Genomic DNA, 22,241 nt, shown 5'->3' with positions numbered 1-22,241 from the left:
ATAAATGAAATCAAACAGCGGGAGAGGCGACGGCGACTACACTTCCGCTTCGGGGAGAGGAGGAGGGGGAGAGGAAGGGGGGGGAGAGGAGGAGGGGGAGAGGAGGGGGGGGAGAGAGGGGGGGGGGAGAGGAGGGGGGGGGGAGAGGAGGGGGGAGGGGGGGAGGGGGGGAGGGGGGGAGGAGGGAGGGGGGGGAGGAGGGAGGGGAGAGGAGGGAGGGGGACAGGGGGGGAGGGAGAGGGGTAGGGGGGGAGGGGGAGGGAGGGGTGGAGGGGAGGGGGGAAGGGGGAGGGAGGGGGACCTCCCCTTTTCCCAGTACCCCTCTTTCCCCGTTGGGCCCGTCCTCGTAGGGTTTCCATTGTAACCGGGAGGGGAGGAAAGGGGGAGGGTTGGGGGAGGGAAGGGGGAGGGAGGAGGGGAGGGAGGGGGGGAGGGGAGGGGGGGAGGGGGGAGGGAGAGGGGGGTAGGGGGGAGGGAGGGGGGAGAGGGGTGGATGGGAGGGGGGAGGGGAGGGGGGAAGGGAGGAGGGAAGGGGGGAGGGAGAGGGGAGGGAGGTTGGTAGGGGGGAGGGAGGGAGGTGGGTAGGGGGGAGGGAGGGAGGGGGACCTCCCCTTTTCCCAGTACCCCCTCTTTCCCCGTTGGGCCCGTCCTCGTAGGGTTTCCATTGTAACCGGGAGGAGGGGAGGGCGGGAAGGGGGAGGGAAGGAGGAGGGAGGTGTGGAGGGAGGAGGGGAGGGGGAGCGGAGGGGGGAGGGGGGAAGGGGGGAGGGAGGGGGGTAGGTGGGGAGGGAGGGGGAGGGGAGGGGAGGAGGGGAGGGAGGGAAGGGGGGAGGGAGGGAGGTGTGGATGGAGGAGGGGAGGGGGAGGGAGGGGGGGAGGGGAGGGGGGAGGGGAGGGGGAGGGAGAGGGGTAGGGGGGAGGGAGGGGGACCTCCCCTTTTCCCAGTACCACTCTTTCCCCGTTGGGCCCGTCCTCGTAGGGCTTCCATTGTAACCGGGAGGAGGGGAGGGAGGGAAGGGGGAGGGAGGTGGGAGGGAGGTAGGAGGGAGGTGTGGAGGGAGGAGGGGAGGGGGAGGGAGGGGAGGGGTGGGGAAGGGGAGGGAGAGGGGAGGGAGGGGGTTAGGGGGAGAGGGGGAGGGGAGGGGAGTGGGGGAGGGGGGAGGGAGAGGGGTAGGGGAGGAGGGGGAGGGAGGGGATGGGGGAAGGGGGGAGGGAGGGGGACCTCCACTTTTCCCAGTACCCCTCTTTCCCCGTTGGGCCCGTCCTCGTAAGGTTTCTATTGTAACCGGGAGGAGGGGAGGGAGGGAAGGGGGAGGGAGGGAGGAGGGAGGTGTGGAGGGAGGAGGGGGAGGGGAGGGGGGAGGGGGGAAGGGGAGGGAGGGGGTAGGGGGGGAGGGAGGGGGGAGGGAGGGGGACCTCCCCTTTTCCCAGTACCACTCTTTCCCCGTTGGGCCCGTCCCGTAGGGTTTCCATTGTAACTGGGAGGCGGGGAGGGAGGGAGGAGGGGAGGGGGATGGAGGGGGGAGGGGAGGGGAGGGGGGAAGGGAAGGAGGGGAGGGGGGAAGGGGGGAGTTGGAGGGAGGGGGGAGGGAGGGGGGGAGGGGAGGGGGGAAGGGGGGAGGGAGGGGTTGAGGGGGAAGGGGGACCTCCCCTTTCTTTTTTCGAAACACTTGCCCCGGTGGCCCACGAGCATAGGGGCCCCATGCTGATCTGTGTATGTTAAATGACTTGCAATAAAAAACACAACTTTAAAAACAATCAGCTGCCTTTCGCAACAATGTTGCAACCATCTCACACAAGCATTGTGACGTCACAAGCTGAAGACCTTTGAAAAAAAAGGTTAAAAATAAAAAGATGTAAATTTGTAAAGAGCAGACACCCAATAGCAGCTGCTTGTCCATTGTGACATCACACGCTGAAGACTAAATCCGCACCGCAGCGCCCTCTATAGAAACTTCAATATGGGGGGGGGCAGCGCTTTAAAACCTCTGTAACTTTAAAAACATACGAACAAATTAAATGAAAATATCGCGGCCGGTCAGCCCGGAGGTTGGTGATCAAGGCGGTGCAAAAACCGTGGCGCCACGGTTTACCCGTTTTGCCGGAATCACTGATACATACACAAATCCGATACAAACCTACAAGATCTGAGTTTTAATAGTATACTAGCACAAGTGTGCCCGTTGGGCCCGTCCTCGTAGGGTTTCCATTGTAACCGGGAGGGGAGTGGGGGGGAGGGAAGGGGGAGGGAGGGAGGAAGGGAGGGGGAGGGAGGGGGGGAGGGGGAGGGAGGGAGGAGGGGAGGGGAGGGGGGAGGGGAGGGGGGAGGGGGGAGGGGAGGGGGGAGGGAGAGAGGATGGAGGGGGTAGGGAGGGGGGAAAGGGGGAGGGAGGGGGGACCTCCCCTTTTCCCAGTACCCCCGCTTTCCCCGTTGGGCCCGTCCTCGTAGGGTTTCCATTGTTACCGGGAGGAGGGGAGGGAGGGAAGGGGGAGGGAGGGAGGAGGGAGGTGTGGAGGGAGGAGGGGAGGGTTGGAGAGGGGAAGGGGGGGGAGGGAGAGGGGAGGGAGGGGGGTAGGGGGGGAGGGAGGGGGAGGGGAGAAGGGGGAGGGAGGGGGACCTCCCCTTTTCCCAGTACCCCTCTTTCCCCGTTGGGCCCGTCCTCGTAGGGTTTCCATTGTAACCGGGAGGGGAGTGGGGGGGAGGGAAGGGAGGAGGGAGGGGGGAGGGGAGGGGGAGGGAGTGGGGGAGGGGGGGAGGGGGGGAGGGAGAGTGGATGGAGGGGTTATGGGGAGGGGGAGGGAGGGAGGGAGGGAGGGAGGGAGGGAGGGGGACCACCCGTTTTCCCAGTACCCCTCTTTCCCCGTTGGGCCCGTCCTCGTAGGGTTTCCATTGTAACCGGGAGGCGGGGAGGGAGGGGGGAGGGAGGGAGGAGGGAGGAGGGGAGGGAAGGGGGGAGGGGAGGGGGGAAGGGGAGGGGGGAAGAGGGGGAGGTGGAGGAGAGGGGAGGGAGGGTGGAAGGGAGGAGGGAGGGGGACCTCCCCTTTTCCCAGTACCCCTCTTTCCCCGTTGGGCCCGTCCTCGTAGGGTTTCCATTGTAACCGGAGGTGGGGAGGGAGGGGGGAGGGATGGAGGAGGGGAGGGGGATGGAAGGGGGGAGGAAGGGGTGGGAGGGGAAGGGGGGGAGGGGGGAAGGGGGGGAGGTGGAGGGAGGGGGAGGGAGGGGGAGGGAGGGGGGAGGGAGGGGGAAGGGGGGAGGGGGGAGGGAGGGGGACCTCTCCTTTTCCCAGTACCCCTCTTTCCCCGTTGGGCCCGTCCCCGAGGGGTGAGGGAGGTGGGGAGGGATGGGGAGGGAGTTGGGGAGGAGGGGGGGAGGGTGTGGGGATGGAGGTGGGAAGGAGTGGGGAGGAAGGGGTTGAGGGGGGAAGGGGGACCTCCCCTTTCTTTTTTCGTAACACTTGCCCCGGTGGCCCACGAGCATAGGGGCCCCATGCTGATCTGTGTATGTTAAGTGACTTGCAATTAAAAACACAACTTTAAAAAACAACCATTTGCTTTTCGCAACAATGTAGCACAAGCATTGTGACGTCACAAGCTGAAGACCTTGGAAAAAAAAGGTTAAAAATTAAAAAATGTAAATTTGTAAAGAGCAGACACCCAATAGCAGCTGCTTGGCACAGGGGCATTGTGACATCACAATGAAGATTAATCCGCACCGCAGCGCCCCCCTTCTGTCAAAACTTCGATAAATCAGGGGGGGCAGCGCTTTAAAACCTCTGTAACTTAAAAAATATATGACCAAATTAAATGAAAATATCGCGGCCGGTCAGATGGGAGGTTGGTGATCAAGGCGGTGCAAAAACCGTGACGCGACGGTTTACAGTTTTGCCGCAATCAGTGATACATACACAAACCCAGGATACAAACATATTTATAAACAAGAAGTGAGTTTTAATAGTATATAGATAGATAGATAGATAGATAGATAGACTAGCACGAGTGTGCCCGTTGGGCCCGTCCTCGTAGGGTTTCCATTGTAACCGGGAGGGGAGTGGGGGGGGAGGGAAGGGGGAGGGAGGGGGGGAGGGGGGGGAGGTGGGAGGGAGAGGGGAGAGAGGGGGTAGGGGGGAGGGAGTGGGGGAGGGGAGGGAGAGGGGAGGGAGGGGGGTAGGGGGGAGGGAGGGGGAAGGGGGGAGGGAGGGGGGAGGGGAGGGGGGAGGGAGAGGGGAGGGAGGGGGGTAGGGGGGAGGGATGGGGGGGAGGGAGGGGGACCTCCCCTTTTCCCAGTACCCCGCTTTCCCCGTTGGGCCCGTCCTCGTAGGTTTTCCATTGTAACCGGGAGGCGGGGAGCGAGGAGGGGAGGGTGGGGGGAGGGTGGGGGGAGGGAAGGGGGAGGGAGGGAGGAGGGGAGGGGGAGGGAGGGGGGAGGGGAGGGGGGAAGGGGGGGATCGGGGAGGGAGGGGGTTAGGGAGGAGGGAGGGGGAGGGAGGGAGGGGAGGGGAGGGGGGAGGGAGGGGGGTAGGGGGGGAGGGGAAGGAAGGGGGACCTCCCCTTTTCCCAGTACCTCTCTTTCCCCGTTGGGCCCGTCCTCGTACGGTTTCCATTGTAACCGGGAGGAGGGGAGGGAGGGAAGGGGGAGGGAGGGAGGAGGGAGGTGTGGATGGAGGAGGGGAGGGGGAGGGAGGGGAGGGGGGAAGGGAGGGGTGGGGGGAGGGAGAGGGGTAGGGGGGAGGGGGAGGGAGGGGAGGGGGGAAGGGGGGAGGGAGGGGGACCTCCCCTTTTCCCAGTACCCCTCTTTCCCCGTTGGGCCCGTCCTCGTAGGGTTTCCATTGTAACCGGGAGGAGGGGAGGGAGGGAAGGGGGAGGGAGGTAGGAGGGAGGTGTGGACGGAGGAGGGGAGGGGGAGGGAGGGGTGGGGAAGGGGAGGGAGAGGGGAGGGAGGGGGGTAGGGGGGAGGGAGGGGGAGGGGAGCGGAGTTGGGGAGGGGGGAAGGTGGAAGGGGGGGAGGGAGAGGGGTAGAGGGGAAGGGGGAGGGAGGGGAGGGGGGAGGGAGGGGGACCTCCACTTTTCCCAGTACCCCTCTTTCCCCGTTGGGCCCGTCCTCGTAGGGTTTCCATTGTAACCGGGAGGAGGGGAGAGAGGGAAGGGGAATGAGGGAGGAGGGAGGTGTGTAGGGAGGAGGGGAGGGAGAAGGGAGGGAGGGGGGTAGGGGGGAGGGGAGGGGGGAAGGGGGAGGGAGGGGGACCTCCCCTTTTCCCAGTACCCCTCTTTCCCCGTTGGGCCCGTCCTCGTAGGGTTTCCATTGTAACCGGGAGGGGAGTGGGGGGGAGGGAAGGGAGGAGGGAGGTGTGGAGGGGGAGGGGAGGGGGGGAGGGGAGGGGGGAAGGGAGGGAGGGGAAGGGGGGGAGGGGGAGGGGAGGGAGGGGGAGGGGAGAGAGGGGGAGGGGAGGGGTGAGGGGAGGGGGGAGGGGAGGGAGGGGGACCTCCCCTTTTCCCAGTACCCCTCTTTCCCCGTTGGGCCCGTCCCCGTAGGGTTTCCATTGTAACTGGGAGGCGGGGAGGGAGGGAAGGGGGAGGGAGGGAGGAGGGGAGGGGGATGGAGGGGTGGAGGGGAGGGGAGGGGGGAAGGGGTGGAAGGGGAGGGGGGAAGGGGTGGGAGGGGAGGGGGAAGGGGGGAGTTGGAGGGAGGGGGGGAGGGGAGGTGGGAAGGGGGGAGGGAGGGGTTGAGGGGGGTTGAGGGGGGTAGGGGGACCTCCCCTTTATTTTTTCGAAACACTTGCCGCGGTGGCCCACGAACATAGGGGCCCCATGCTGATCTGTGTATGTTAAATGACTTGCAATAAAAAACGCAACTTTAAAAAACAACCAGTTGCCTTTCGCAACAATGTTGCAACCATCTCACACAAGCATTGTGACGTCACAAGCTGAAGACCTTGGGAAAAAAAGGTTAAAAATAAAAAGATGTAAATTTGTAAAGAGCAGACACCCAATAGCAGCTGCTTGTCCATTGTGACATCACACGCTGAAGACTAAATCCGCACCGCAGCGCCCTCTATAGAAACTTCAATATGGGGGGGGGGGGGGGCAGCGCTTTAAAACCTCTGTAACTTTAAAAACATACGAACAAATTAAATGAAAATATCGCGGCCGGTCAGCCGGGAGGTTGGTGATCAAGTCGGTGCAAAAACCGTGGCGCCACGGTTTACTGTTTTGCCGGAATCACTGATACATACACAAATCCCGATACAAACCTACAAGATCTGAGTTTTAATAGTATACTAGCACAAGTGTGCCCGTTGGGCCCGTCCTCGTAGGGTTTCCATTGTAACCGGGAGGGGAGTGGTGTGGAGGGAAGGGGGAGGGAGGGAGGAAGGGAGGGGGAGAGAGGGGGGGAGGGGGAGGGAGGAGGGGAGGGGGGAGGGGGGAGGGGAGGAGGAGGGGGAGGGAGGAAGGGAGGGGAGGGGGAGGGAGAGAAGATGGAGGGGGTAGGGAGGGGGAAAGGGGGAGGGAGGGGGACCTCCCCTTTTCCCAGTACCCCGCTTTCCCCGTTGGGCCCGTCCTCGTAGGGTTTCCATTGTTACCGGGAGGAGGGGGGGGGGAAGGGGGAGGGAGGGAGGAGGGAGGTGTGGAGGGGGAGGGGAGGGTTGGAGAGGGGAAGGGGGGGAGGGAGAGGGGAGGGAGGGGGGTAGGGGGGAGGGAGGGGGAGGGGAGAACGGGGAGGGAGGGGGACCTCCCCTTTTCCCAGTACCCCTCTTTCCGCATTGGGCCCGTCCTCGTAGGGTTTCCATTGTAACCGGGAGGGGAGTGGGGGGGAGGGAAGGGAGGAGGGAGGGGAGGGGGAGGGAGTGGGGGAGGGGAGGGGGGAGGGAGAGTGGAGGGAGGGGGAGGGAGGGGGATGGGAGGGGGACCACCCGTTTTCCCAGTACCCCTCTTTCCCCGTTGGGCCCGTCCTCGTAGGGTTTCCATTGTAACCGGGAGGCGGTGAGGGAGGGAGGAGGGAGGTGTGGAGGGATGAGGGGAGGGAAGGGGGGAGGGGAGGGGGGAAGGGGAGGGGGAAGAGGGGGAGGTGGAGGGAGAGGGGAGGGAGGGGGAAGGGAGGAGGGAGGGGGACCTCCCCTTTTCCCAGTACCCCTCTTTCCCCGTTGGGCCCGTCCTCGTAGGGTTTCCATTGTAACCGGGAGGTGGGGAGGGAGGGGGGAGGGATGGAGGAGGGGAGGGGGATGGAGGGGGGGAGGGGAGGGGGAAGGGGGGGAAGGGGGAAGGGGGGGAGGTGGAGGGAGGGGGAGGGAGGGGGGACGGAGGGGGAGGTGGGAAGGGGGGAGGGAGGGGGACCTCTCCTTTTCCCAGTACCCCTCTTTCCCCGTTGGGCCCGTCCCCGAGGGGTGAGGGAGGTGGGGAGGGATGGGGAGGGAGTTGGGGAGGAGGGGGGGAGGGAGTGGGGATGGAGGTGAGAAGGAGTGGGGAGGAAGGGGTTGAGGGGGGAAGGGGGACCTCCTCTTTCTTTTTTCGTAACACTTGCCCCGGTGGCCCACGAGCATAGGGGCCCCATGCTGATCTGTGTATGTTAAGTGACTTGCAATTAAAAACACAACTTTAAAAAACAACCATTTTCTTTTCGCAACAATGCAGCACAAGCATTGTGACGTCACAAGCTGAAGACCTTTGAAAAAAAAGGTTAAAAATTTAAAAATGTAAATTTGTAAAGAGCAGACACCCAATAGCAGCTGCTTGGCACAGGGGCATTGTGACATCACAATGAAGATTAATCCGCACCGCAGCGCCCCCCTTCTGTCAAAACTTCGATAAATCAGGGGGGGCAGCGCTTTAAAACCTCTGTAACTTAAAAAATATATGACCAAATTAAATGAAAATATCGCGGCCGGTCAGACGGGAGGTTGGTGATCAAGGCGGTGCAAAAACCATGACGCGACGGTTTACAGTTTTGCCGCAATCAGTGATACATACACAAACCCAGGATACAAACATATTTATAAACAAGAAGTGAGTTTTAATAGTATATAGATAGATAGATAGATAGATAGACAATAGACAATAGACAATAGGTGCAGGAGTAGGCCATTCAGCCCTTCGAGCCAGCACCGCCATTCAATGCGATCATGGCTGATCACTCTCAATCAGTACCCCGTTCCTGCCTTCTCCCCATACCCCCTCACTCCGCTATCCTTAAGAGCTCTATCCAGCTCTCTCTTGAAAGCATCCAACGAACTGGCCTCCACTGCCTTCTGAGGCAGAGAATTCCACACCTTCACCACCCTCTGACTGAAAAAGTTCTTCCTCATCTCCGTTCTAAATGGCCTACCCCTTATTCTCAAACTGTGGCCCCTTGTTCTGGACTCCCCCAACATTGGGAACATGTTATCTGCCTCTAATGTGTCCAATCCCCTAATTATCTTATATGTTTCAATAAGATCCCCCCTCATCCTTCTATATTCCAGTGTATACAAGCCCAATCGCTCCAGCCTTTCAACATACGACAGTCCCGCCATTCCGGGAATTAACCTAGTGAACCTACGAGCACGAGTGTGCCCGTTGGGCCCGTCCTCGTAGGGTTTCCATTGTAACCGGGAGGGGAGTGGGGGGTAGGGAAGGGGGAGGGAGGGAGTAGGGAGGTGTGGAGGGGGGAGGGGAGGGGGAAGGGGGGGAGGGAGAGGGGAGGGAAGGGGGTAGGGGGAGGGAGGGGGGAGGGGAGGGGGGAAGGGGAGGGGGGAGGGGAGGGGGGAAGGGGAGGGAGGGGGACCTCCCCTTTTCCCAGTACCCCTCTTTCCCCATTGGGCCCGTCCTCGTAGGGTTTCCATTGTAACCGGGAGGGGAGGGAGGGAAGGGGGAGGGAGGGAGGAGGGAGGTGTGGAGGGAAGAGGGGAGAAGGGGGGAGGGAGAGGGGAGGGAGGGGGGTAGGGGGGGATGTAAGGGGGAGGGAGGGGGGAGGGGAGGGGGGAAGGGGGAGGGAGGGGGATCTCCCCTTTTCCCAGTACCCCTCTTTCCCCGTTGGGCCCGTCCTCGTAGGGTTTCCATTGTAACCGGGAGGAGGGGAGGGAGGGAAGGGGGAGGGAGGGAGGAGGGAGGTGTGGAGGGAGGAGGGGAGGGGAGGGAGGGGGGAGGGGAGGGAGGGGGGTAGGGGGGAGGGGGAGGGAGGGAGGGGGTAGTGAGGGGGACCTCCCCTTTTCCCAGTACCCCTCTTTCCCCGTTGGGCCCGTCCTCGTAGGGTTTCAATTGTAACGGGGAGGGGGGAGGGAGGGTGGAAGGAGGGGGGAGGGGGAGAGGGATGGAAGGGTGGAGGGAGGGGGGAGGGATTGGGGGAGGGAGGGATGGAGGGAAGGAGGGAGGGGGGAGTTAGGGGGAGGGAGGGGGAGGGAGTTGGGGAGGGAGGGGGAGGAGGGGGGGAGGGAGTGGGGATGGAGGTGGGAAGGAGGGGGGATGAAGGGGTTGAGGGGGGAAGGGGGACCTCCCCTTTTCCCAGTACCCCTCTTTCCCCGTTGGGCCCGTCCTCGTAGGGTTTCCATTGTAACCAGGAGGGGGGGAGGGAGGGAGGAGGGAGGTGTGGAGGGAGGCCTCCCGCCGCGCCTCTCTCCTCTCGCTTCTCTCCCCTCCCGATGCTCCGCTGCCCGACTCGAGTAGTCCGGAGCTCTCTCCTCCTCCGTGCACGCTCAGTAAGTGCCTTTCGCCGCCAACGGCTCCACGGAGGGAAGTGGTCGTGGGGGCCGAGTGGGTGGAGGGGTGGGTGGAGGAAAGGGTCCCCTTCCCCCCACCCCCACTCTCTTCCCCCCCACCACCATCCCCCTTTCCCCCACACCCCCTCTCTCCTCCCCCAGCCTCCCCCTCCTCTCTCACCCCCTCCCTCCTCCCCTTTCACCTCGAAGGGGGTAGGAGAGGGGTGAGGGTGGGGGGGAGGAGAGATTGGGGGAAAGGGGGAGGTGGGGAAAGGGGGGTGAGAGTGAGAGTAGGTGAGGAGAGAGTGGGGCGAAGGGCAGAGTGGGATTGGGGAGGGGGGGACAGCGGGGGTGTAGGGTGGTTGGGGGAAAAGGGAGCGGGGGTGGGGGAAGGGGAAAGTGGGGGTCAGGGAAGTGGGGAGACTGGGGGAGAGGGAAGGGTGGGGATAGGAGGGGGGTGAGGGTGGGGGGAGGAGAGAGTGGGGGAAAGGGTGTGGTGGGGAAAGGAGGGGGGGAGAGTGAGAATGGGCCGAGGGGGAGAGTGGGACAGGGGAGGGGGACAGCGAGGGTGTGGGGGTGGTTGGGGGAAGAGGGGGTGGGGGGATGGGGAACAGTGGGGGTCAGGGAAGCGGGGAGACTGGGGGGAAGGGTGGGAGGAGCAGAGAGTGGGATGGAAGATGTGACAGTTGGAGGTAGGGAGGGGGGGATAATGGGGATTGAGTAGGGGATTGTGGGTGCTACACCAATACAGGAGAGGCTTTGGGTGCAAGGCTCCTCGGTCACACCCTCTCCTCTTCCCTGTACCGCCTTTAATTCCACTCCCCCTCCCCTGGAGGAGCACGGCACCACAGTGAAGGAGAAAGAAGATGGCCGCTGGCAGGATGGTGTCAGTGGCTCCCTCTCCCCTCTCCCCTCTCCCCTCCACCACCCCATTACCTCCTCCCCTCTCCACCCCCCCCCATTCTCACCGCCCCCCCCAATTGAGATTTTTTTTTTTTAACAGACAATTTATTTTAAAGGAAAGACGCGATTTCCCCAGGTTACAATGGAAACCCTACGAGGACAGGCCCACTTGGTCTAGTTATACTACTAAAACTTAGATCTTGTATATCTACAGATACAGACGTATATATTTATTTATATATATATATATAAATAAATATATACGTCTGTATCTGTGATTTTGGCAAAACGGTAAACCGTAGTGCCACAATTTTTGTATTGCCGTAATCACCACTCTCGCCGCTGGTGCCTATAACAAGTTCATTTAAATCAGTCGTATATTTTGTTAGAGGTTTTAAAGTTAAAACATTTAATTTCTAACCGATTTCTTGAAGGTCTTCAGCGTGTGACGTCACAATGGGACCCGTGCCCCTGTGAGATGAGCTCACAATTCATGCAGATATATATATAACATGCGGACCTGCAGCCACAACGGTAAACCACAGCGACACAATGTTCGCGCCACCTTATGGTGGCGGTCTGCCATAGCAGCTGCGGCTTACCTGCGGTCCATTTGTCTTTGTGTTTTTGTTGTTTTTTTGTCTTAATTGTAGTTGTGATGTCGTGTTTTTGTGTTTGTGTACTGTGTGTGTATGTGAGGGGGGAGGGGGGGAACTGTAAAATTGTAAATAGGTGTCCCTTCCGAACGGAGACCCGACCTTTGTTTTCTGGGTGTTGTCTCCGTTCCTGCTGCGGCCTACCATCGGCCCAACTCCTGGAGCTGGCGGCCTCCAGGGCTCTGGTTCGCTGAGCCCGCGGACCGGACTTACCATCAGCGGAGCCGGCCGTCTTCGGAGGCTGCGGGAGCGGCTGCGACTCGCCTTAGGCTCGGGCTGCGAGGATGCCGACATTGGGAGCTCCCACAGCGGCAGCGTGTTCGCCCGCTCCGGATCGCGGGGCTTGGGCCGCGGACATTTCACCGTCCGGCGCGGCCTAAAATATGCCGCGGGATTTTTCTCTGCTGGGCGGGGGCTTCAATGTCGGGAGCCACGACCGCCCCGACGTGCAGCAACAGCGGCAGCGTGTTCGCCCGCCCCGGATCGGACTTATCATCGGTGAAGCCGGCCGTCTTCGGAGGCTGCGGGAGCGGCTGCGACTCGCCTTAGGCTCGGGCCGCTGCGGACCGTCCGGCGCGGCCTCCAACCACAACAACCTGGCCGCGGGAGAAGACGGCAGGAGAAGGGAAAGACATTGTGGCCTTCCATCACCTTGAGGAGAGGACTAGAGGAGACTCACTGTGATGGATGTTTCTTTGATGGATGTTTCTTTTTTTGTGTGTTTTTGGGGTTGTGTAATTTTAATACCTATTTAATGCTTTTATTGTTGGACTGTGGGTGACTGAATTTCGTCCAATATTGGATGACAAATAAAGCTATCTTGAATCTTGAATCATCACTGTCCTGGCGACTGTTTATAACAAGTTTTATTTAAATTAGTCATATAAACATAGCACAAAAAGTAAGGAAATTTGTGTGTTGGTAGATTATTTCTTTGTTGTAACAATGCTTCTTGGCAATAAATCTTATACCGTTGGAAAGCCTGTTTATTTCCCTTTTAAATGGTGCCACATTTGTAAGGAACATGCATTTGTGGGATGAGCAGCAGAGCTGAGTATATGGGTTGCGCCCATGAAAAATTTGCCAAATCTTCTCTGCCAATGCCAAACAGCTTATTCTGCTGTTGCTATTGACTCTTGTTTTGAGCTTCTGGTACCCCCTGGTGCTGACAATCAGGTGCCTGATTGGCAGCATCTGTGAGCATGGGCCCTGCTACAGTGGTCAGTAGGTGTTTGCTCCAAGAATCGGCATGCCACGTTTGACTGATCTGGATAGGGCCCCAGCGATAGGGCAACTTCAAGCTGGTGTTCCGCAAAACCAAGTTGCGGCATTATTTGGAGTGAAGGCCAAGTTCCATATAACGGGGGATGTCAGAGATAGGCCGCGAAGTGGGCGTCCCAAGAAGACGACACCCGAAGAAGACCGTTTCCTCACCCTGTCAGCACTTAGGAACCGTAGGCTATCTTCTACAGATTTGCAGTCAAGGTTTGCAGGACGATATGGCCGACGGCTCTCTGCCCAGACAATTCGGAACAGACTGCACGTAGCCGATCTCCGGTCTCATAGGGCTGCCAGGAGGCCTGCCATGACAGCCCTTCACCGTCAGGCCCGTTTGCGCTGGTGTCGGCAACACGTGCACTGGAACCTGAACATGTGGAGGAACGTTATGTTCAGCGATGAGTCCAGATTCTGCCTATGGCAGTTGGATCATAGGGTTAAAGTGTGGAGAAGACGCGGAGAACGCTACGCTGATTGCTGCACCGATAGAGTAACATCTTTTGGTGGAGGCAGTGTGATGGTGTGGGGCAGCATCTCCCTCACTGGAAAAACGAGGCTTGTCATCATTGGAGGCAATCTCAATGCAGAGAGATATCGAGATGAGATTCTGCAACCAGTGGCAATCCCATATCTCCACAGTCTGGGACCGAACTCTATCCTCCAAGATGACAATGCTCGCCCCCACAGAGCAGGGTTTCTCAGAGACTACCTCCAGAATTTGGGAGTGGAGAGGATGGAATGGCCTGCCAGCAGTCCTGACCTCAACCCCATTGAACACTTGTGGGATCAGCTTGGGCGTGCTGTTCGTGCCAGAGTGACCAACACAACCACGTTGGCTGACTTGCGACAAATGCTGGTTGAAGAATGGGATGCCATCCCACAACAGTGTGTGACCAGCATGAGGAGGAGGTGCCAGGCTGTTGTGGCTGTGTATGGTTCTTCCACACGCTACTGAGGCTCCTGTTTATTAAATGAATAAATTGTTAAATTGCCAATATGTCTTGTTTCTTCAGACTTCAATCATCCAATCCACCAAACAACACCGAACAAGAGTCAATGGCAGGAAAAGCTGTTTGGCATTGGCAGAGAAGATTTGGCAAATTTTTCATGGGCGCAACCCACATACTCAGCTCTGCTGCTCATCCCACAAATGCATGTTCCTTACAAATGTGGCACCATTTAAAAGGGAAATAAACAGGCTTTCCAACGGTATAAGATTTATTGCCAAGAAGCATTGTTACAACAAAGAAATAATCTACCAAACACAAATTTCCTTACTTTTTGTGCTATGTTTATCTTTTAAGTTACAGACATTTTAAACTTTAACACTTTCATTTCTAAACACATTTTTTCCAAGTGCTGTGCGTCTGACGTCACCAGCGAGGCACGCACGGCCTCTCCTCACTCGCACCAACAAGATGAACGCCGTTAGCGGAGCCGCCCACCCGCAATCAGGGGCCCCCCTCTCCTGTCCCCTCACTCTCCTACACCCGGGGGACACTCCCGAGCAGGAGGGAGATGGTCGGACTGATGGTCCACTCATATTTCCCTTCCGTCCGTTCAACCCACGCCACGGCGTCTTGGAGTCCCCACTCCCGCCCGGGCCCACGCCCCGCACCGTTACCGCACACAAGCCACAGCGGGCAGCTTCTTCTCCTCCTCCTTCAGCGGCCGCTTCCAACGACGGCCCCATTGCGACTTCAGAAAGATGGCGGCCGCCTCACGCTCCGCCATCTTGTTTGCGCCTCCCGCTGCGCCTCTCTCCTCTCTCCCCTCGCTTCTATCCCCTCCCCAAGCTCCCAGACCCGCCGCCGCCCGCTTCGAGTAGTCCCACCACCGCCGCCCACCTCGAGTAGTCCGGCGCTCCTCCACCCTGCATGCTCGGTAAGTGCCTTTCGCGGCCAACGGCTCCACGGAGGGGAGTGGACGTGGGGGCCGAGTGGGTGGAGGGAAGGGTGGGGGAGGAGAGGGGGGGGGAGGGTGGGGGTAGGAGGGGGCTGAGGGTGGGGGGAGGAGAGGGTGGGGGAGGAGAGAATGGGGGAGGAGAGAATGGGGAGGAGAGAGTGGGGGAAAGGGGGTGGTGGGGAAGGGGGGAGAGTGAGAGTAGGTGAGGAGAGAGTGGGGCGAGGGGGAGAGTGGGACTGGGGAGGGGGACAGTGGGGGGGAGGGGGGTGGTTGGGGAAGAGGGAGTGGGGGTGGGGGAAGGGGAACAGTGGGGGTCATGGAAGAGTGGGGGAGAGGGGGAGGGTGGGAGGAGCAGAGAGTGGGGGTGGGAGGGAGTGCGACAGGAGGGGGTGGTGGTGGGGGGAAGAGAGTGGGGGTGGGGGGGAAGGGGGACAGTGGGGGTCAGGGAAGAGTGGGGGGAGGGAAAGGGAAGAAGGTGGGTGGGGGGAAGGGGACAGTGAGAGTGAAAGGGGAGGAGGGGGTGGGGGAGGAGGGAGGGAGTGATGGAGGAGAGGGAGGCTAGAGAGGGGGACAGTGAGAATGGGGGTGGGGCGAGTGTGTGGAGGGGAGGGTGGGTGTAGGAGGGTGTGAGGGTGGGGGAAGGAGAGGAGCAGGGGGTGGGGGAGGAGGGGTGGAGGAGAGAGGGGGGATGGGGAGAGTGAAAGTGGGGCTGGGGAGGAGAGAATGGGAGGGAGGAGAGAATGGGGGGGAGGAGAGAATGGGGGGAGGGGGAGAATGGGGAGAATGGGGGGAGGGGAGAATGGGGGGAGGGGGAGTGTGGGGGGAGGGGGAGAATGGGGGGAGGGGGAGAATGGGGGGAGGGGGAGTGTGGGGGTAGGAGAGAATGGGGGGAGGGTGGGAGGAGCAGAGAGTGGGGGTTGGAGGGAGAGTGGGACTGGGGAGGGGGACAGCGGGGGAGGAGGTGGTGGTGGGGGGAAGAGAGAGGGGACGTGCGGGGAAGGGGGTGGTGGTGGGGGGAAGAGAGTGGGGGTGGGGAGGAAGGGGGACACTGGGGGTGGGGAAGAGGGGAGAGTGGGGAAGAGGGGGACAGTGAGAATGGGGGTGGGGACAGTGAGAATGGGGGTGGGGCGAGTGGGTGGAGGGGAGGGTGGGGGGAGGAGAGGAGCGGGGGTGAGGGAGAGTGAGAGTGGGGCTGGGGAGGAGAGAATGAGGGGGTGGGGGAAATGGGGGTGGTGGGGAAAAAGGGGTGGTGGGGAAAGAGGGGTGGGGAGAGTGCGAGTGGGAGGGAGAGTGGGACTGGGAGGAGGGCAGAGTGCGGGTGGGGAGGTGGAGGGGTGGGGGGAAGGGGACAGCAGGGGAGGGGGGAGGTGGTTGGGACATGAGAGAGTGGTGTTGGGGGTGAAGGGGGACAGTGGGGGTCAGGGAAGAGTGGGGGGGAGGGGGTGGTTGGGAGGAGCAGAGAGTGGGGGTGGGAGGAAGAGTGGGACTGGGGAGGGGTGGTGGTGGGGGGAAGAGAGAGTGGAGGTGGGTGGGAAGGGAGCCAAATGCATGTTGGAGGAACAGCACCTCATATTTTCCTCGGGCAGTTTACAATCCAGCAGTATGAATATTGATTTCTCTAACTTCAAGCAACCCTTCACTCCCTGTCCTTCCCCACCCTAGTCATCATACTAGTTTCATTGAGTTTCTAGTCCTGTTGAGTTTCAGTCTGTATAACGCGTTATCACGAATCCCACAGCCAATAATGGACCATTGTTCGCTCCACCTTTTCTCTTGATCATCGTTACTTTTTGCATATCTTTCTTTCATTTGTTTATCTCTTTATTGCTGTCTACATGTCTCGTTTCCCTCTCTCCCACCTCTCAGTCTGAAGAAGGGTCTCGACCTGAAACATCACCTATTCCTTTTCTCCGGAGATGCTCCAGCTTTAAGGGCCTGTCCCAGTTACGCAATTTTTAAGGTGACTGCCGGCGACTATCAAAGTCATAGCAGATCACCAAAATTTTCTTTTACCCTATGACAATGACCACGACAATGCCGAGTCAGGTCGATACAAGTTACTTTTTTGTGAAACTAGCACCTGGCTAAGAGATTACACCGTCTTCGGAAACATCGCGAAATTCCCACGCTTACCTGACCGTCAAACTGTCGCCTCCAATCTACCTGTCAAATGTCCTGATGGTAAATAAATTGGTTAAACAAAACTATCTTCTGGAATCTTCAAATGCCTTTTCTTAATTTAATATTACGTGCTTCTAAATGCATCTGCGACAACCTAGCAAACCTGGGGACAGCATGTGACAGCGCCCGCAATAAGCTACGATACCTGGCGACAAGCCATCTGTCGCCGAGAAATTTCTATCTGGAAAAATTTTCAGTGACGCGCCGAGATCCGCTATAATTCTTTGAAGACTCCTCACGATCATGCCCGCGACACCGTCGATCATGCCCGCGACACCGTCGATCATGCCCGCGACACCGTCGATCATGCCCGTGACACCGTCGATCATGCCCACGACACCGTCGATCATGCCCGCTACACCCCGGCGAACGTTCGGAGACAGCCTAGTCACCGGCAGTCGCCTTAAAATCGCCTAAGTGGGACAGACTCTTTACTCTACCACAGATCTTGCATTCATTCAAATGCACACCTACTTACAAATCTAAATATTCATCTTTACAAATAAAAATGTAAGAGTATGTTGAATGTTTCATCACGCACCTTAAGTGAGTATGCAAAAATATTCAGTTCTAAGGATGATTAGGTTTTTTTTTGTTGAGAAAACAAGGGGGCAGACATGGAAGAATGGGTTACAGTTCATTCAGAAAGTATTCAGACCTCTTGACTTTTTCCACATTTTGCTACTTTACAGCCTTATTTTAAAATGGATTAAATTCTTTTTTTTTTTAAATCATCAATCTGCACACAATACCCCATTATAAAAAAGCGAAAACAGGTGTTTAGAAATTTTTGCAAAGTAAATAAAAATAAATAACTGAAATATCACATTTACATAAGTATTCAGACCCTTTGCTCAGTTGAGGCACCTTTGGCAGCGATTACAGCCTTGTCTTCTTGGGTATGACGCTACAAGCTTGGCACACCTGTATTTGGATCATTTCTCCCATTCTTCTCTGCAGATCCTCTCAAGCTCTGTCAGGTTGGATGGGGAGCGTCGCTGCACAGCTATTTTCAGGTCCCTCCAGAGATGTTCGATCGGGTTCAAGTCCGGGCTCCAGCTGGGCCACTCAAGGACATCCACAGACTTGTCTTGAAGCGTCTCCTGCATTGTCTTGGCTGTGTGCTTAGGGTCATTGTCCTGTTGGAAGGTGAACCTCCGCCCCAGTCTGAGGTCCAGAACGCTCTGGTGCAGGTTTTCATCGAGGATCTCTCTGTCCTTTGCTCCGTTCATCTTTCCCTCGATCCTGACTAGTCTCCCAGTTCCTGCCGCTGAATAACAACCCCACAGCATGATGCTGCCACCACCATGCATCATCATAGGTATGGTATTGGCCAGGTGATGAGCGGTGCCGCTTGGCATTCAAGCCAAAGAGTTCAATCTTGGTTTCATCAGACCAGAGAATCTTGTTTCTCATGGTCTGAGAGTCCTTTAGGTGCCTTTGGGCAAACTCCAAGCAGGCTGTCATGTGCCTTTTCTGAGGACTGGCTTCCGTCTGGCAACTCTACCATAAAGTCCTGATTGGTGGAGTGCTGCAGATATAGTTGTCCTTCTGGAAGGGTCTCCCATCTTCACAGAGGAACTCTAGAGCTCTGTCAGAGTGACCTTCTACGGACCAAGGCCCTTCTCCCCCAATTGCTCAGTTTGGCCAGGCGGCCAGCTCTATGAAGAGTCCTGGTGATTCCAAAGTTCTTGCATTTAAGAATGACGGAGGCCACTGTGCTCTTCGGGACCTGCAATGCTGCAGAAATTGTTTTATACCTTTCCCCAGATCTGTGTCTCGACACAATCCTATCTTGGAGGTGTATGGACAATTCCTTCATCTTCATGGCTTGGTTTTTGCTCTGACATGCACTGTCATATGAGGAGAGATTGAAAAGACAGGTATGTGCCTTTCCAAATCATGTCCAATCAATTTAATTTACCACTGGTGGACTCCAACCAAGTTGTAGAAACATCTCAAGGATAATCAATGGAAAAAGGATTAATATAAGCTCAATTTTCAGTGTCATAGCAAAGGGTCTGAATACTTATATAAATGTGATATTTCAGTTATTTCTTTTTAATTACTTTGCAAACATTTCTAAACATCTGTTTTTCCTTTTTTTATTATGGGGTACTATGTGTAGATTGATGATTAAAAAATGAATTTAATTCATTTTAAAATAAGGCTGTAACGTAACAAAATGTGGAAAAAGTGAAGAGGTAGAAACATAGAAAATAGGTGCAGGAGGAGGCCATTCGGCCCTTCGAGCATGCACCGCCATTCATTGTGATCATGGCTGATCATCCACAATCAGTAACCTGTGCCCTTCTCCCCATAGCCATTGATTCCGCTAGCCCCTGGAGCTCTATCTAACTCTCTCTTAAATTCGTCTAGTGATTTGGCCTCCACTGCCCTCTGTGGTAGCGAATTCCTCAAATTCACAACTCTCTGGGTTAAAAAAGTGACTTCTCACCTCAGTTTTAAATGACCTCCCTTTTATTCTAAGACTCTGTCCCCTGGTTCTGGACTCCCCCCAACACCGGGAACATTTTTCCTGCATCCAGCTTGTCCAGTCCTTTTATAATTTTATATGTCACTATAAGATCCCCTCTCATTCTTTTAAACTCCAGTGAATACAAGCCTAGTCTTTTCAATCTCTCCTCATATGACAGTCTCGCCATCTCAGGGATCAATCTCGTGAACCTATGCTGCACTGCCTCAATTACAAGGATGTCCTTCCTCAAATTAGGAGATCCAAAACTGTACACAATACTCCAGATGTGGTCTTACCAGGGCCCTATACACCTATAATAATAATAATAATAAACATTTATTTTTTATAGCACTTTTCCAAATGCTCAAAGACGCTTTACAAAAACAGTCAAGACATTAAAAACAGACAAACGAACTATCCTGACGGAGAAGCGGCGAACAAATAGCACTAGCGTCCTCTCACGTCAGGGTCCGGCAGTAGACAATAAAGAACACAAGACATACAATTACAATTTTTAACACAAACACCCATCACAGTGATTGCTCCAGGCACACCCTCACTGTGATGGAAGGCAAAGAAAAGTCTTATCCCCTCCTCATTCTTCTCCCGTGGTGCCACGAGGCGATCGAGGCTCCCAACTTTTGAAGCCCCCACCGGGCGATGGAAAGTCCGAGGGCCGAGCCGAGCAGGCCGATGAAGGTCCTGAGCCCCCACCGGGCGATGCAGGGCGATGAGGGGCCTGCGAGCGGGTCGATCAAACCTCGCGCTTCGGGGCGGTCGAAGCTGCTATGGCTGGAGCTCCCGAAAGCCGGACGCCAGCCAGGGACCTGCGAACTCCCGATGTTGCGGTCTGCAGGGCCCACGGCCGAAGCCTCCGAGATGGTAAGTCCAGGCCCTGCGACCGGAGTCTTCAAGGTCAATCCCAGCTGGAGGCCGCCGACTCCACGGTGTTAGGCCGTAACGCGAACGGAGATACGACACGGTAAAGGTCACATCTCCGTTGAGGAGGAGATTGGAAAAAAAGGTTTCCCCAACCCCCTCACATATACAGAGTTAAAAATAAATCAAAAGATACATTTAAACGATGACAATAGACAACAAACAAAAAAAGACAGAGAGACTGCCGGTGAGCCGCAGCTGCAGAACGCAGCCACGCCCCCAAACTGCAGAAGAACCTCTTTACTCCTATACTGAAATCCTCTTGTTATGAAGACCAACATGCCATTAGCTTTTTTCACTGCCTGCAGTACCTGCACACCAACTTTCAGTGACTGGTGCACAATAGACAATAGGTGTAGGAGTAGGCCATTCGGCTCTTCGAGCCAGCACCACCATTCAATGTGATCATGGCTGATCATTCTCAATCAGTACCCCGTTCCTGCCTTCTCCCCATACACCCTGACTCTGCTATCCTTAAGAGCTCTATCTAGCTCTCTCTTGAATGCACTCAGAGAATTGGCCTCCACTGCCTTCTGAGGCAGAGAATTCCAGATTTACAACTCTGACTGAAAAAGCTTTTCCTCATCTCCGTTCTAAATGGCATACCCCTTATTCTTAAACTGTGGCCACCCAGGTCTCGCTGCACTTCCCCGTTACCTAACCTGACACCATTGAGATAATATAAGAAAATAACTGCAGATGCTGGTACAAATCGATTTATTCACAAAATGCTGGAGTAACTCAGCAGGTCAGGCAGCATCTCGGGAGAGAAGGAATGGGTGACGTTTCGGGTCGAGACCCTTCTTCAGACTGTTGAGATAATAATCTGCCTCCTTGTTTTTGCCGCCAAAGTGGATAACCTCACATTTATCTATATGATACTATATCTGCCACGCATCTGCCCACTCACTCAACCTGTCCAGGTCACCCTGCAACCTCCTAACATCCTCTTTGCAGTTCACACTGCCACCCAGCTTTGAGTCACCCGCAAACTTGTTAGTGTTACTTCTAATTCCTTCATCCAAATCATTAATATATATGGTAAACAGTTGCGGCCCCAACACCGAGCCTTGCGGCACTCCACTCGCCACTGCCTGCCATTCTGAAAAGGACCCGTTTACTCCTCTTTGCTTCCTGTCTACCAATCAATTCTCTATCCATGTCAACACCCTACCCCCAATACCATGTGCTCTAATTTTGCTCACCAATCTCCCGTGTGAGGCTTTCTGAAAGTCTAGATACACTACATCCACTGGCTCCCCTTCATCTATTTTACTTGTCACATCCTCAAAAAATTCCAGAAGATTAGTCAAGCATGATTTCCCTTTCATAAATCCATGCTAACTTGGACCAATCCTTTTACTGCTATCCAAATGCACCATTATTACCTCTTTAATAATTGACTCCAGCATCTTCCCCACCACTGATGTCAGGCTAACTGCTCTGTAATTCCCCGTTTTCTCTCTCGCTCCTTTCTTGAAATGTGAGATAACATCCTGCTAGGATCCCTATCCTCCAATCCACAGGAACTGATCCTGAATCTATTGAACATTGGAAAATGATCACCAATGCATCCACTATTTCTAGAGCCACCTCCCTGAGTACCCTGGGATGCAGATTATCAGGCCCAGGGGATTTATCAACCTTCAGTCCCATCAGTATACCCAATACTATTTCTCACCTAATGCAAATTTCTTTCAGTTCCTCTACCCTCCTAGATCCTCTGTCATCAAGTACATCTGGTAGATTGTTTGTGTCTTCCTTAGTGAAGACAGATTCGAAGTACCTTTTCAACTCTTCTGCCATTTCCTTGTTACCCATAATAATTTCACCCGTGTCTGCCTTCAAGGGACCCACATTTGACTTTGCTACTCTTTTTCTCTTAATATATCTAAAGAGGCTTTTACTGTCCTTCTTTATATTCTTGGCCAGCTTCCCCTCGTACTTCATCTTTTCAGCCCGTATTGCACGTTTTGTTACCTTCTGGTGTCCTATGAAAGTTTCCCAATCCTCTGGTTTCCCGCTATTCTTTGCTGTGTTATACATCTTTTCTTTTAGTTTTATTCCATCCCTAACTTCCCTTGTCAGCCATGTTTGCCTCCTACTCCCCTTAGAATCTTTCTTCCTCTTTGGAATGAAATGATCCTGCGTCTTCTGGATTATGCCCAGAAATTCCTGCCATTGCTGTTCCACCGTCATTCCTGCTAGGATCCCTTTCCAGTCGACCTTGGCCA

This window comes from Rhinoraja longicauda, unplaced genomic scaffold (genome assembly GCF_053455715.1).
Source record: "Rhinoraja longicauda isolate Sanriku21f unplaced genomic scaffold, sRhiLon1.1 Scf000257, whole genome shotgun sequence".
Lineage (NCBI taxonomy): Eukaryota > Metazoa > Chordata > Chondrichthyes > Rajiformes > Arhynchobatidae > Rhinoraja > Rhinoraja longicauda.
This window is presented reverse-complemented; position numbering follows the sequence as displayed.